The sequence below is a fragment of the Capricornis sumatraensis genome, chromosome 13 (genome assembly GCF_032405125.1).
Source record: "Capricornis sumatraensis isolate serow.1 chromosome 13, serow.2, whole genome shotgun sequence".
Lineage (NCBI taxonomy): Eukaryota > Metazoa > Chordata > Mammalia > Artiodactyla > Bovidae > Capricornis > Capricornis sumatraensis.
The window spans coordinates 10589362-10603983 of NC_091081.1; the positions used below are offsets into that span (position 1 = coordinate 10589362).

The 14622-nt window shown below is 38.4% G+C and overlaps 1 pseudogene; it reads right to left on the reverse strand.

Moving 5' to 3' along the window:
* Positions 1-416: 416 nt before the first annotated feature.
* On the reverse strand, positions 417-531 carry LOC138089999 (U2 spliceosomal RNA; annotated as a pseudogene).
* Between the last annotated feature and the right edge of the window lie 14091 nt (positions 532-14622).

Sequence of the window (14622 nt, forward strand, 5' to 3'; positions counted from 1 at the left end):
ACTACATCTGTATAATCCCTTATATGTGTGTGTGCTCAGTTGCTCAAGAATGTCCAACTCTTTTGTGACCCCAAGGACTGCAGGCTCCTCTATCCATGGGATTTCCCAGGCAAGAATACTGGAGTGCGTTGCCATTTCCTCCTCCAGAGGAATCTTCCTGACACAGGGATTAAACCTGGGTCGCCTGCGTTGCAGGTGGATTCTTTACCACTGAGCCACCTGGGAAGCCCAGGATAGAGGACATGTGTGTGTGTGCATGTGTGTGCTAAGTCACTTCAGTCGTGTCTGATTCTTTGCGATGCTATAGACCCCACCAGGCTCCTGGTCCATGGGATCCTCCAGGCAAGAACCTGGAATGGGCTGCCATGCCCTCCACAGGATTGAACCTGTGTCTCTTATGTCTCCTGCATCAGCAGATGGGTTCTTTACCACTATTGCCACCTGGGAAGCCTGGATAGAGGACATATCAGACATTAAGCTGATGAGAACAGATACTATACTTGATCTTAGCCAAAATGCCAAGACACAGAAAAGATTAGTGGTAACCTCTTCAGACCACACGTTTCTGTAGAAGTCAAGAATGAAGAGGAAATAATATTTATTGTCAATACTATTAATAATATCCTATTGTTACAATAGAATACTATTCAAACAGATGGATTTAGGCATACTGTTGTTAAAACACATCTAAATACAATTATTCACTGAAAGGAACTAGGGTTCTTATTCCAGGGCTGAAACAGGCAAAATGTTCAGATGAGCCTAGAACAACTTATGCCAGAAAATGCTCGGAGAATAAATGAGATATTTTTAGAGGACAGAGAAATTATCTTGAAGGGGCTCCCACTGGCCAAACTGGAGACAATTAGATCATCAAAATAAATAATAGTGCTACTAGATTTTAACTCACTGAACTAGGAAAACCTGAGACAATACAGTTATAAACAAATAAACTGAACATCTGATGAGGAACTGGCATTTACATAGTTTCAGGGCACATCCCCACACAAACGGAAGGAAAAAAAATAAGCTTCTTGGGAAGCCTTGCAGACATCACCTTAATCAAGGGAAAGCGAACATCATCGATGATGGGACAAATTAGGATTGGTACCACCTCTCAGAATGCAATGAGAAGAAGCCAGCATCACTTCTGCGATGCTCCTGCTAAGATTTAATCTGAATCAAACCATGAAGATATATGAGACAAAACAAACTTATGGATATTCTACAAAAATACTGACCTATAACTTCAAAAGTATCAAGGCCATGGGAGTCAAGGAAAAACCAAGAAACCCGTCTAGATGGAATGAGACTAAAGAGACCTGATTACTAAATGCAGCCCATGATTCTGAGCTGGGTTCTTTTGTTATAAAGGACATTATTAGGGCATTTGGCAAATGGAGTCTGAAGATTAGATAGTACTTTATTCATGTTAATTTCCAGACTCTGATGGTTGTTATGAGCTGAATTATGTCCCTTCTCAAATTCAAACCTTCTCAGATTCAATGTTGAAGCTCTAACTCCCAGTACCTATGAGAGTGACTATATTTGGAAATAGGACCTTTAAAGAGGTGATTAAGTGAAAATGAGGTTGTTGGTATGGGACTTGCTTGGTGTTCCAATTTGACTGGTGTGCTTATTAAGAAGATGAGATTAGGACCTTTGGAGAGACACCAGCAATGTGCGTGCACAGAGGAAAGGTCATGTCAAGACATACAGAGATGAAGGCCACCTGCCAGCCAAAAAATGAGACCTAGAGGAAACCAAACCTGCCAACACCTTGATCTTGGACTTTTAGCCTCCAGAACTGACAGCAAAATAAGCTGCTGCTGTTTAAGCCACCCAGTTTGGGATATTTTGTCATGGCAACCCTAGCAAACTAATAACCATGGTTGTATTGTGCTTATGTAGGGAAATGTCCTTGTTTGTAAAAAATTAACTCAAGTAACAGGATGCTTACTTTCAAATGGGTCAAAAACAATTCTTTGAAATTGACCTTTAGATGTTCTGTAAGTTTGTGACTGTTTCAAAACAAATAAAAATAAATCTATATATTAAAATACTTGTTTATATATTTTATATATAAATATAAACTTCAGTTCAGTTCAGTTCAGTTGCTCAGTCGTGTCCAACTCTTTGCCACCCCATGAATCGCAGCATGCCAGACCTCCCTGTCCATCACCAACTCCCGGAGTTCACTCAAACTCACGTCCATTAAACGTTTATATATTAACTTTTAGAGAAGGGGGCAGCACAGGATGAGCTGGTTAGATAGCATCTGACTCAATCAACATGAATCTGAGGAAACTCCAGGAGAACTGCGGAGGACAGAGGAGCCTGGCGAGCTGTAGTCCACAGGGTCATAAAGAGCTGGGCACCAATTTAGCGACTGAATAGCAACAAAACTTAAAAAGTCCCCAAAGAAATGCTTTCAGAAGAGGAACAGAAAGGTTTTTTGACACACATAAAGTGCTGCTTTTCTGTTCCAGATGACTGTGAATGATAGATATAAAGAAAATGGGTTTAAATGGAAAGGCTGAATATATGAATGGAAATGTATAAAATCTTCTTGGAATGAAAGAGGCTCTGTAGATCTCTATAAATGGAAAATTCCTTAAATTTTATTATTCTCCTTAACTGATTCAGGCACTTGACTTCATCTTCTCCTAGCTGTGGTTTCAAACTCACTCTTGTGAGAGTTCTCAATTATGGAAACAGGTAAAAATGAAGTCACTCTGGATAAAATAATGGTTCTTGATGAAATAAAGTCATCTTCACTCAGCCTACCTCTTCCTCCCCCTGCCGCACCCTGAGCTCAGAAATTCTAGGATGTCCACAAAGTTTTTGAGGCCCGTTCTTACAAAGGGCTCCTTTGGCTCTTTAGAAACAGCTGTGCAGATTTTAGGTCTTTATCAATACACACACCCAGGATTTTATGAGATAGGTATGGGTCAGGGAGTATCCATGGCCAAAGGTTGGTACCATGATGACAAGAAGGTGGCACTGACACCTGGATGTTGCTGGCCCTTGAAAGCCAGCCTTCAATCCCTCCCAGGCTACACAGTTGTCCTGGTGGCCCAGAAAACCTCTAAAGCAAAGATGATGTTGTACCATTTGTCTGGACCCAACCAGAATACTTCTAAGCCTATCTTGGGGAGCAAGGGCATTCTGGAGCAAGACAGGAATGGGGCATGTAGGAGAAGCAAAGACCTGAACTGCCCAACTCAAGAGGCTCTAGACTGGAGTTGCACCCAGATGGCATCTATGATAGCAATGATCCTTGAGTCTTTCATGCTCTATAACCCATGTCCTTCTAAAACAACCCCAGGGGCTCCATGGTGGACTGCGTTCTTATTCAAAAGTATTCACTGCTCCTATCTGGGGAAGGACGATACTTTTCTATCCCATTGATGGCAGGGTTGATCTTGTGATTTATTCTTGGCTGTTAAAATATTCAAAGTGATAAATGTCACTTCTGGCCAGAAGCTTTAAGAGCCAACACATGAGTTACTGTCTCCTTTCCCTCCATAATAAATCTGGCAGTACTCCAGACTGACCCTACTGCACCAACATGATCACAAAGATGATGGGGAGAGAATTGTAGGTTACCCATGATGTTAATGTGGTGTGGATGAAAAATAAATCTTTCGGGTGTAGGTCATTGGATTTTGGAGTTGTTTGTTAACACAGCAAACCTGGCTCTTATTAACTAACACAATATCCAACTACCTAGTATCATTTCATAAAAGCAAAGAGTTTGTTGCTTTAAAAGTCTTTTGAAAATATTTAGATTGAATAGCACGTATTTAGTCTGGCATTTTAAAAGAGATCCTGATTTTTTTTTAAAAATGTTGTTAGATTGCTTTGGTCAATGAAGTAATCATTTGTTAGACAGCTAAAAGTAACAGGTTTGGAGACCCCTAGTTTGGGGTCACAAACATCCAGTCAAAAAGTAGACATCCAAACAGGGCTTGCTGTCAACCTTCCAGTCAAAAAACACATGCTAATTTTTTGCCCTTTTTTAAAAATATAAATTTATTTATTTTAATTGGAGGTTAATTACTTTAAAATATTGTATTGGTTTTGCCATACATCAACATGAATCTGCCACAGGTATACACGTGTTCCCCATCCTGAACCACCCCTCCCTCCTCCCTCCCCGTACCATCCCTCTGGGTCGTCTCAGTGCACCAGCCCCAAGCATCCAGTATCATGACCTGGACTAGCGATTCATTTCATATGTGATATTATACATGTTTCAATGCCATTCTCCCAAATCATCCCACCCTCGCCCTCTCCCACAGAGTCCAAAAGCCTGCTCTATACATCTGTGTCTCTTTTGCTATCTCGCATGCACAGGGTTATCGTTATCATCTTTCTAAATTCCATATATATGCATTAGTATACTGTATTGGTGTTTTTCTTTCTGGCTTACTTCACTCTGTATAATAGGCTCCAGTTTCATCCATCTCATTAGAACTGATTCAAATGTATTATTTTTAATGGCTGAGTAATACTCCATTGTGTATATGAACCACAGCTTTCTTATCCATTCATCTGCTGATGGACATCTAGGTTGCTTCCATGTCCTGGCTATTATAAACAGTGCTGCAATGAACATTGGGGTACACGTGTCTCTTTCAATTCTGGCTTCCTCGGTGTGTATGCCCAGCAGTGGGATTGCTGGGTCATAAGGCAGTTCTATTTCCAGTTTTTTAAGGAATCTCCACATTGTTCTCCATAGTGGCTGTACTAGTTTGCATTCCCACCAAAAGTGTCAGAGGGTTCCCTTTTTTCCACACCCTCTCCAGCATTTATTGCTTGTAGACTTTTGGATCACAGCCATTCTGACTGGTGTGAAATGGTACCTCATTGTGGTTTTGATTTGCATTTCTCTGATAATAAGTGATGTTGAGCATCTTTTCATGTGTTTGTTAGACATCTGTATGTCTTCTTTGGAGAAATGACTTAACGAATCACAGGAGAAATCAAAAAAGAAATCAAAATATGCATAGAAATGAATAAAAATGAAAACACAACAACCCAAAATCTGTGGGACACTGTAAAAGCAGTGCTAAGGGGAAAGTTCATAGCAATACAGGCATACCTCAAGAAACAAGAAAAAAGTCAAATAAATAACCTAACTCTACACCTAAAGCAACTAGAAAAGGAAGGAATGAAGAACCCCAGGGTTAGTAAAAGGAAAGAAATCTTAAAAATTAGGGCAGAAATAAATGCAAAAGAAACGAGAGACCATAGCAAAAATCAACAAAGCCAAAAGCTGGTTCTTTGAAAGGATACATAAAATTGACAAACCATTATGAAAATGGAGAGCTCACAACAGACAACACAGAAATACAAAGGATCATAAGAGACTACTATCAGCAATTATATGCCAATAAAATGGACAATGTGGAAGAAATGAACAAATTCTTAGAAAACTACAACTTTCCAAAATTGAACCAGGAAGAAATAGAAAATCTTAACAGACCCATCACAAGCACGGAAATTGAAACTGTAATCAGAAATCTTCCAGCAAACAAAAGCCCAGGTCCAAACGGCTTCACAGCTGAAGTCTACCAAAAATTTAGAGAAGAGCTAACACCTATCCTACTCAAACTCTTCCAGAAAATTGCAGAGGAAGGAAAACTTCCAAACTCATTCTATGAGGCCACCATCACCCTAAGACCAAAACCTGACAATGATGCCACAAAAAAAGAAAACTACAGGCCAATATCACTGATGAACATAGATGCAAAAATCCTTAACAAAATTCTAGCAATCAGAATCCAACAACACATTAAAAAGATCTTACACCATGACCAAGTGGGCTCTAACCCAGGGATGCAAGGATTCTTCAATATCCACAAATGAATGTAATATACCACATTAACAAATTGAAAAATAAAAACCATATGATTATCTCAATAGATGCAGAGAAAGCCTCTGACAAAATTGAACATCCATTTATGATAAAAACGCTCCAGAAAGCAGGAATAGAAGGAACATACCTCAACATAATAAAAGCTATATATGACAAACTCACAGCAAACATTATCCTCAATGGTAAAAAATTGAAAGCATTTCCCCTAAAGTCAGGAACAAGACAAGGATGCCCAATTTCACTACTACTATTCAACATAGTTTTGGAAGCTTTGGCCACAGCAATCAGAGCAGAAAAAGAAATAAAAGGAATCCAAATTGGAAAAGAAGAAGTAAAACTCTCACTGTTTGCAGATGACATGATCCTCTACATAGAAAACCCTAAAGACTTCACAAGAAAATTACTAGAGATAATCAATGAATATAGTAAAGTTGCAGGGTATAAAATAAACACACAGTAATCCCTTGCATTCCTATACACGAATAATGAGAAAATAGAAAGAGAAATTAAGGAAACAATTCCATTCACCATTGCAACGAAAAGAATAAAATACTTAGGAATTTATCTACCTAAAGAAACTAAAGACCTATATATAGAAAACTATAAAACACTGATGAAATCAAAGAGGACACTAATAGATGGAGAAATATACCATGTTCATGGATTGGAAGAATCAATATAGTGAAAATGAGTATACTACCCAAAGCAATCTATAGATTCAATGCAAACACTATCAAGCTACCAACGGTATTTTTCACAGAGCTAGAACAAATAATTTCAAGATTTGTATGGAAATACAAAAAACCTCGAATAGCCAAAGCAATCTTGAGAAAGAAGAATGGAACTAGAGGAATCAACCTGCCTGACTTCAGGCTCTACTACAAAGCCACAGTCATCAAGACAGTATGGTACTGGCACAAAGACAGAAATATAGATCAATGGAACAAAATAGAAAGCCCAGAGATAAATCCACGCATCTATGGACACCTTATCTTTGACAAAGGAGGGAAGAATATACAATGGATTAAAGACAATCTCTTTAACAAATGGTGCTGGGAAAACTGGTCAACCACTTGTAAAAGAATGAAACTAGAACACTTTCTAACACCACACACAAAAATAAATTCAAAATGGATTAAAGATCTAAACATAAGACCAGAAACTATAAAACTCCTAGAGGACATAGGCAAAACACTCTCCAACATACATCACAGCAGGATCCTCTATGACCCACCTCCCAGAATATTGGAAATAAAAGAAAAATAAACAAATGGGAAATAATTAAACTTAAAAGCTTCTGCACAACAAAGGAAACTATTAGCAAAGTGAAAAGACAACCTTCAGAATGGGAGAAAATAATAGCAAATGAAGCAACTGACAAACAACTAATCTCAAAAATATACAAGCAACTCCTGCAGCTTAATTCCAGAAAAATAAACCACCCAATCAAAAAAATGGGCCACTTTTTGCCCTTCTTTATATCACACATTACATTATCCACATCTTTGGAAACAACTGTCCCCAATCACAAATACCTGAAGGTCATAAGATTCTATTTTCCTTAGAGAGACCCACAAGCCCAGCTATCTCCCTATCCTAGTGCACTTCTTTTTTTTATTTTATTTTATTTTTATTTTCTCCAGAGCTCCAGATATGTTTCTTTCTTTTTTTTTTTAATTTTAAAATCTTTAATTCTTACATGTGTTCCCAAACAAAGCACCAGAAAGTTCACATTTCTAGCCACCGTCTGAGAAGGTAAATCATACAGTTACAAGCCACAGGGACATTGGTTCTTGGTTGCTTGCTCCTATATTTAACTAGAATAAAGATCTGATTCAGACAATTATCCTCCTGGAAAATGACTGTTCTACTATACCAAATTATAATAAAATACATTTCAAAAACTTAACAGTGAGACCTAGGCAATGTCATTTTTCAATTCGGTTAGTGATTTTTTTCATAAACAAAACTCATTAAAGTAGGAAAAATATGTGACCATGAATATATAATAAAGCAGTTGGAGTTCTTCCATGGAGAAGAATTTGTTTTTCTTACAGTGGACTAGATGTTAATTCCCAAGGGAATCATTTGGAAATTTAAAACAGGAGGTGACAGATTGTCCCCACCGGCTCAGAGAGGTAATTTGGCTAATATAATTGTATTAATGAAGTTGGAATTTCACCCAGAAATAATAGCTCAGCTCTGCCAGGGATTGATAGGATTTTTTTTTTTAATTCAAAACGTCAGGCTAAGGTTTTCTTTTTTTCCTATAAAACAGTATTTCTCAAACTGTACTCCTTGAAACAGTATTGTCCCACAAACTATTAATAAGAATTCTGTGAGAAAGGAATGTTAATGAACATTCCATGAGAAATATTCAAATATATTCTGAATACCATATCATCTTCTGTTCCATCTGATATTAGCATACTAAGACTCAGAAGGAAAGGAACCTGCTTAACATCGTTTAACCAAGTGATTTACAAAATTATAGGGAGCACACTATAGAATCCCTGGGAACTAATAATTCTCTGGGTGTACTGAAAGATTAAATCTGTGTAAATACTACAGGATGGTCAGCAGGGTAGAGCCAATCCTCAAAACTGTCTCAGGTCCCCAGAGAATTCAGACTATGTGACCAAAGATATCCTAGTTGGTAGAGACACAATTTGGAGCAAGCGATATTCCACATGATATCAGGCATGAAATGGTTATATAGAAATGCTCCTAAATTATTCCTGAGGCACTGCAAGTAGGAAGCTATTGGTGTCACATGGGAAGTTTCATTGGACTACACAAAGGGTGAATTCATTTTCAACTTTCATTGCAATTTGCAAGTTGTTCTTCCAACCAAAGGAGACTCACACCCTTTGCTATTACACCTAACTCCCAGCCTCAGTTCTCTAGTGTACAGAATGATGATCTGAGAGGAAGAGCATAGTTGGAGAGCACAAGGATCAGAGATACTGACATCTACCACACATATCACAAAGCCATTCCTCTGGTTACTAGACAATCATATGATCTGTGATTAGCAATCAGAGAACCAATAACCTCAACTGATTGCAATCTTCATCTCTGCTGGCTTCTGTGTTTCAGAACTGTCACCCTTTCTGTCCTAAGTATGCCAGGTGGCCTTCTGCTATGCTAAGTACAGATTTTTAAAGCTCTCTCATCTGGTGTCCTGAGAGTTCCATAGACTCTTTTGAACTGAGAACACAAATGCTTCCTCCAAGGAGCCCTCTTATTGGCTGCAGAGGGACAGATTCAAGTGTGTGTAACATCTTCTGTATTATGCCTGCAATCATGAAATCACGACTTCATCATACCCTAAGCATCTTCAGTGCTGCTTCATGAAACCTGAATTCCATTGTCTTCCATTCCCATTACCCATAAGATATATCTAAATTTCTGAACTTCTCTGGAAGTCACAGTTCAAGAGTGAAAATTTAAAAAAAAAAAAAAAAAAGAAAGTGAAAGTGTTAGTGACTCAGTCCTGTTCGACTCTTTGTGACCCCATGGGCTGTAGCCTGCCAGGCTGTCCATGGAATTCTCCAGGCAAGAATACTGGAGTGGGTAGCCATTCCCTTCTCCGGGGGATCTTCTCTACCCAGGGATCGAAGCTGGGTCTCCTGCATTACCATCTGAGCCACCAGGGAAGACCTAAACCGTTCAAAAGAGGCTACCATTATTGTTGTTTCCAGAGTCTTTGGTCCCTATATATATTACTGGGTACAAACAATCACTTGAGGGAATTACACATTTCACTCATAGCGTTCAGACAAGTTTCAGTTCCAGACCATTTATGACTCTTTATATGTATACGATTTTCATTTCTGTGTACAGGTTCCGTTATTCTTAACAAAAGTGTTATACTGAGATGCTTGGATAGGCTGACTACTTCCTTGACCAACAGCATCAAGAACCTGAGTCACTTTGTAGAATATTATTTGGGCATACTGGACATCATACCACACAACCACAAGTTCACTGTTTTTGTTTTTTGTTTTTTTCCACCCTGGGGCATTCCCACTCACACCAATGTACTTATATCTTTCAGATCAAAAGACAGTATCAGTGAAGCCAATTGGCACCTGTAAGCTTTAGCATAGTCACATTTCAATTTCTCCTTTCTCCTGTTAGCACAGGGTGTCCACCTTAACAATTCACCTTTTTCTAAACAACACTAATTTTTTACTACCCTCGTGGAACCTGAAGATTTTCTCTCCTGGCCACTTGAACCTGAACTTTTCTTCCTAGATCTCAAGTTTTCATTCACATGTGAAGCTACTGTCTTTGTTTAAAGGCTTCCTTCTCTTATCCAAGGCAATGGCCAGACTCTTTCAAGGTTTCTATTACTGAAAAGACCACCAGCTTTTGAGCTGAAAATTCTAACTGGAAAAAATAATGCATTTACAACACTTAGACAAAATTCTTGACAAATAATTTAAATATAGTTGATTGACTTAAAAAAAACTGCAAATAATTACTAAATGATATCTTAATACTTTGGCAATAATATGTTGCTCCTAAAATTTTTTTATAAAATATTATTGTGCTAAATATAACAGGAATTCCTTAATGATTTTACCTGTGTTGTAGTCACACATGTAATAATAACTTCATAAATATTTTAAAAAATTATTTTATCTATTATTACACATAATCAAACTGTATTTACTGCTATACTCTCTTTTAAGACAAACAGCTCCACAAAACACAGATCTTTGATGTAACTTTTTCTCACATAGCAACCTTATTAGCAACAACTATACATTTAGATTCAACTTCTTTCAAGTCCAAAACTATTTCCACATCATGGGACAAATCTGTTTGGAAGTTATTACTTCTCAAACACTGGAGTAGCATTTAGTGAACCCAAACAATGTTTCAGGCACTGGGAAATGGCTTAATAACTGCCATTCCTATAGGACGAAGAGGACTTCTATAGTTTAAAAAGCTTCTATGGGTTAAAAAAAAATAACTTCCCACTTCCAGTTTTGGGAAAAGGATGACATACCCTTCCCTTGGGCACTGATACCCCTTTTCCTGTGGAAGTGAGTTGGCCAACTCTGCTTTTCTTCAGGCCCCAGAGTCCTCCTCTAGCCTAAATTGCCAGCCACATTGGAGAAGCAGAGAGAAAGCACAGAGAAATACTGGGACGTGACTGGAGAACACAGAGGATGAGTTACCTCTTGGGCTTCCCTGGTGGTCTGCTGGTAAAGAATCCACATGCCAATTTAAGGACATAAGTTTAATCCCTGATCTGGGAAGATCCCACATGCCATGGGCAAGTAAGCCCGTGTACCACAACACCTGTGCTAGAGCCCGTGAAACACAACTACTGAAGCCCACACACCTAGAGCCCATGCTTTCTAGAGAGAGCCAGTGCAGCAACCAAGACTGGTGGTGGCCAAAAATTCAGTAAATAAATAAATCTTTTTTCATTTTTTAATATAAATTTATTTATTTTAATTGGAGGTTAATTACTTTAAAATATTGTATTGGTTTTGCCATACATCAACATGAATCTGCCACAGGTATACACGTGTTCCCCATCCTGAACCCCCCTCCCTCCTCCCTCCCCGTACCATCCCTCTGGGTCATCTCAGTGCACCAGCCCCAAGGATCCTGTATCATGCATCTAACCTGGACTGGTGATTCGTTTCATATATGATATTATACATGTTTCAGTGCCATTCTCCCAAATCATCCCACCCTCACCCTCTCCCACAGAGTCCAAAAGACTGTTCTATACATCTGTGTCTCTTTTGCTGTCTCGCATACAGGGTTATCGTTATCATTTTTCTAAATTCCATATATAGGCATTAGTATACTGCATTGGTGTTTTTCTTTCTGGCTTACTTCACTCTGCATAATAGGTTCCAGTTTCATCCACCTCATTAGAACTGATTCAAATGTATTCTTTTTAATGGCTGAGTAATACTCCATTGTGTATATGTACCACAGCTTTCTTATCCACTCATCTTTGGCCCACTTTTTGACTGGGTCATTTATTTTTCTGGAATTGAGCTGCAGGAGTTGCTTGTATATTTTTGAGATTAGTTGTTTGTCAGTTGCTTCATTTGCTATTATTTTCTCCCATTCTAAAGGCTGTCTTTTCACCTTGCTTATAGTTTCCTTTGTTGTGCAGAAGCTTTTAAGTTTAATTATTTCCCATTTGTTTATTTTTGCTTTTATTTCCAATATTCTGGGAGGTAGGTCATAGAGGACCCTGCTGTGATGTATGTCGGAGAGTGTTTTGCCTGTGTTCTCCACTAGGAGTTTTATCGTTTCTGGTCTTACATTTAGATCTTTAATCCATTTTGAGTTTATTTTTGTGTATGGTGTTAGAAACAGTTTTTTTTTGTTTTTGCACCAAGGCCAAGGAAAACAGCCATTAGGGGAGGGGAACAGCAGGTAATGATGTTAGGAGAGGGTAGTTCAGGGTAATCTTGAAGTTATTAAGCATTATCTTAGTCCATTCAGGCTGCCATAACAAAAGCATCATAGAAGGGATGGTTTAAACAACAACTTCTATTTCTCACTGGAGAAATGGCTGCCAAGTCTGAAGTCAAGCCATCTGCATATCTGGTGTTCAGTAAGAGCCCATTTTTTGGTTCAGTCACAGTCATCTTCTCACTGTGTCCTCACACAATGGAAGAAGTGAGGGAATTCTGTGGAGTCTCTTTGAGCAGGGCACTAATCTCATCCAGGAGAGTTCTACTCTCACAACCTTATCACCGCCCAAAGGCTCCCCTCCTTATATCATCACATTGGAGGATAAGATTTCTTTTTTTTTTTTTAAGAGGGATAAGATTATAAATTCTATTTTAAATATGGTAACTTTCTTTTTAAACATTTTATTAAACTATTTACTCTGTATTGGAATATAGTCGATTAACAATGTTGAGATAGATTCTGGTGAACAGCAAAGAAACTCAGCTATATGTTTATATGTATCCATTTTCTCCCCAATTCATCCAGGCTGCCACTTAACAGTGGGCAGAGTTCTCTGTAGGTTTTTCTTGGTTATCTTATTTTTTTTTTAATCGATTTTAAATATAGCAGTGGGTACACGTCAATCCCAAATTCCCTAACTAGGGGGATAGTATTTCAACATGTGAAACTGAGGGGAACATAGACACTCATTCCACAACAAACATATTTAAATAAATATAGTTTCATTGTTTTCAGGTATACACTATCAGGAAGTAGGGAAGGAATTATAGTTTCTTGAAGGAATTATTTTGAATAAAATCTGAATGACTTGCAATGAATCAATTATTTGAGGATAAATGGGTATTTCTGAAGGTCTTGAAATGTGCACAAAATGTTTTGTTCTCCTTCAAATATCACCAACTGCCTACAGTTTTGTTTATGCCATTTATTTTAGCCGTACAGCTTTGTTTATAGCTTCTCCCAACAATGACCTCCACTTGACCTGACATGAGCTCTGCCACAATAAGGTGTCAATGAAGAGCTTCACCTTGAGCCTCCCACTGCACTGACACCAAGAGTTCTGTTAAAACCTTGAGGCCTGTTGTTTTCCTGGGACCTGGCCCCAAACAGAAACAAATCTTACTTTCTATGTTCTCCACTCATGTCTCAATATTTCTCTGTGCTTCCTCTCCCCTGCCCCAATTTTTCACTAAAACAAGCTCCCCTCATCTGTTAACTATTCACAAAAAGCATCTGCTATCCCTTTGGCCTGTCTTAAAACCTATCCCCACTAAGACTGCTGTTCCCAAAGATTATCAGCCTTCAGGAGATCATTCTAGCTCACTTTCTACCTTACTTTATACCCAAGGGTCTTGAAGTAGGGTTAGCATTTTCTTAAATCATGCATTCCACTTCCAGATCATTATTTTATCCTACTTAATAATAAGCCCTGCTTAGTTTAGAACCTTGCCATTTGGCTGTATCACTGCGGCCCTTCCTCATCTCTGTCAGCTCTGATCTCCATTCACTCCACTCTATTCTGCAGAGTGTAGGGCTCAAATTACTCCTCAGCTCTCCATATACAGCCAGCAGCCAGTGTGTCTTCACGTGGATCACCCTCCTGGGCCCTAGACTGCGGTTCCTCAGTGTTCCACTGATCATAGCCTTTGTCATTCCATTTACTCCTTCCCACATCACATTGAGGACATCACCAACTCTCAGAACTGCTTCTCTTTTGAATTCAAACTCTATATTTTTTCTAACCTCCTGTCCCTCTTCCTTTAATGCCACTATAGCAGTTCAGAAACCTCAGCAAGATTTTTGTTTTCCTTAACATCACCCTCTTCCAATGCATTAGTTTTTAATGTGTTCACTCTCCTCCTTGTCTTGGGTCCCAGTACCCATGGTCTGTCATTACTCCTTTACTCTCTTTTATATTATCCTTTGCTATAATTATTACTATCAGAAATCGTATTAGCTATCTTTTGTTTTGACTTTTCCACTAGCCTCCTGAAGTGCAGGGACTCCAGTTCACTGAAGCATCTCCAAAGTCTAATGGTGCAAACTACTAATGAACCTCACACATAGCATAGATGCATTAAATAATTATAGAGAGAAGAAAAATAATATAGATTTTTCTAAAATTTTTCTAAAAGTTCCTTATTTAGTCTAACAAATTTAAACCTGAAACAGCTTTTTAGAAATGCATCTATTAAAATGATTCTATAAACCTAAGAATATCTTCACCAAAGAACTGATGTCTTCGAACTGTGGTGCTGGAGAAAACTCCTGAAGGT